The sequence below is a fragment of the Meleagris gallopavo genome, chromosome 5 (genome assembly GCF_000146605.3).
Source record: "Meleagris gallopavo isolate NT-WF06-2002-E0010 breed Aviagen turkey brand Nicholas breeding stock chromosome 5, Turkey_5.1, whole genome shotgun sequence".
Taxonomy (NCBI): Eukaryota; Metazoa; Chordata; class Aves; order Galliformes; family Phasianidae; genus Meleagris; species Meleagris gallopavo.
In genome coordinates this window covers 49554059-49555967 of record NC_015015.2, presented here as the reverse complement: position 1 = coordinate 49555967, position 1909 = coordinate 49554059, and the positions used below count along the sequence as shown (strand labels likewise).

General features: G+C 51.3%; 1 protein-coding gene across 1 annotated transcript in view; it reads left to right on the top strand.

Annotated features, from left to right (window-relative positions):
* Positions 1-1480: 1480 nt before the first annotated feature.
* Positions 1481-1909, top strand: part of CKB (creatine kinase B) — a 7481-nt gene continuing 7052 nt past the window's right edge. The window contains 1 exon segment of the mRNA XM_010711953.3: positions 1481-1589. The gene's annotated coding sequence lies outside the window, so the exon portion shown is untranslated.

The window sequence follows — 1909 nt, the reverse complement described above, 5'->3', positions numbered from 1 at the left end:
TAACAACTGGTGTTCCCTGTTCTGCAGGATGGGGAGGGAGAGTGTTTCCAGTGCATAGAAGTGAGTTGCTGAGGTAACCTTGTCTCCACAAATCTATAAAAGAAGTAAATAGCAGTTGCTTCTTGTGTGTGTGGCAGTAGATTATGGAACGAAACACACAGAGCCTTCAGTACCTCTTTAGTATGCTTTTTTTTGGGTGAAGAAAAACACCAGAAAATAAGCTCGTAAGGTTACAATATGTTCTTAGTATTATTTGTATTGTTCTACATTAAAAATAACTCTGATGAGTGTTTTACATTAAAAAGAACAAACAAAACCACATAACTAGAACTTGGCAAAAAGAAGAAAAAGTGTTGTAACTCAGATCATCCATGAATACGACACGTATTTTGACAACTCTGGGAATGATTTTACGCTTATGTTCATTGAATACTTGCATAGGAGGGCTTTACCTGTAGCTGACACTGTCCTGAAGAACGACCATTGCGTGGAACTAGTGAGATGTAGGGGAAGATTTTGTGAGGTTAAAAAGGCAGAGGGGACTTAGAGAGGATTTGTTCTTTGATCCCGGAGATAAGAGACCAGACTCGCACAGACGCTGAGCCCGACTTCTGCAGCTCGTTTGCTCTCACTGTACCTGGGATAACTGGGAAGCCTGGATGGCAGCCAAACACAGATGCATTTTTATTCAAGGCAGTCTGTGCTTTTTCGTTTGTAAGGGTTTCCTGTGTATTTTTTCCTGAAGCTGGACAGTTCTGTAAGCTGCATGGGTGTCATGGTGCTGAGGGCATTGGTTGTGGTGCTGGAAGAAACACGGTGGGGAAGATTCCTCCGTCTCTCTGACACAACTCTAACACAGCAGTTAAATGCACGCCGAGTGTGGGGATGAAGTATGAGATAAATGCACTACAGAGAAAGATAAAGAGACTGTTATGTGAAGGGCAGCTCCAGATTGCCATTCACTTCTCCAAAACTGAACTCTGGGCTGCATTAGAGCTTTGGGACAAGCCCTGCGCAGCAACAGTCACCAGTGCCTCAATGTGAGTTTAGGATGGGCCAGGTGTCCTTCTGCTCCTGTCCCCACAGGAAAATCAGCCTTTCTTCAATAAAATTAAGGTACTTTCTTTGCACACGACAAAAAGAGACCTTCAGTGCGTTACACAATAAGCTTATGTTCAGATCTGAGCAAGGGTGAAAGCAAAAAGCCGTGCGCTCCCGCCTCGGTGCCTAACGGCGCCGCCATGTTCAGGCTGACCGGTGGAACGGATGTACGCGCACGTCTGCGTTCACGAGGTCACGACGCTCACCGCTCCAGGCCCGAGGCAGGCGGGCCGTGAGCCCAACGCCACCGGCAGCCCAACCGCCGCGCAAAATGGCGGCACGCCTTCACCGGCCAGGAGGAGTCGCTGGCTCCGCCCCTCGCGACTCGACCAATGGAATGAATGGGCTATAAATAGCAGCCAATGGGGCGGTGGGTCGCGCTCTATATAAAATGGGCGCGGCGGTTGAGTCGGGGCTCCACTCCGGCTTGGGCAGCGGGTGGGTGCAGAGCGGGCGCTGAGGTCCTTACATTGGCTGCGGAGCCCTCGGTAAGTCCCGGGGCAGCCGAGCCGCCTGCAGCTTAAAGAAAAGAAGAAGGAAGCGATTTATCTTTTATGAGAATATCGTATTTTTTAATGGTGCGGGTTGGAGCCGGTCCGGCCGGGAAAGCGTCGGGGGGAGCGGGATGCGGCGGGGCGGTGCGGGACAGGTGCGTACCAGGTGCGTACCGGGTGCGGCCGGAGCTTGAGCCGGAGCCCCGCTCTGAAAGCAGCTTACCCCGGTATTTAGCAGGGTAGTTACATACGCTCGCCCCAGCCACGTCCCCCGAAGGAGCCGTCCGTTGTGTAACGGCTCGGTGAGCGCTGCC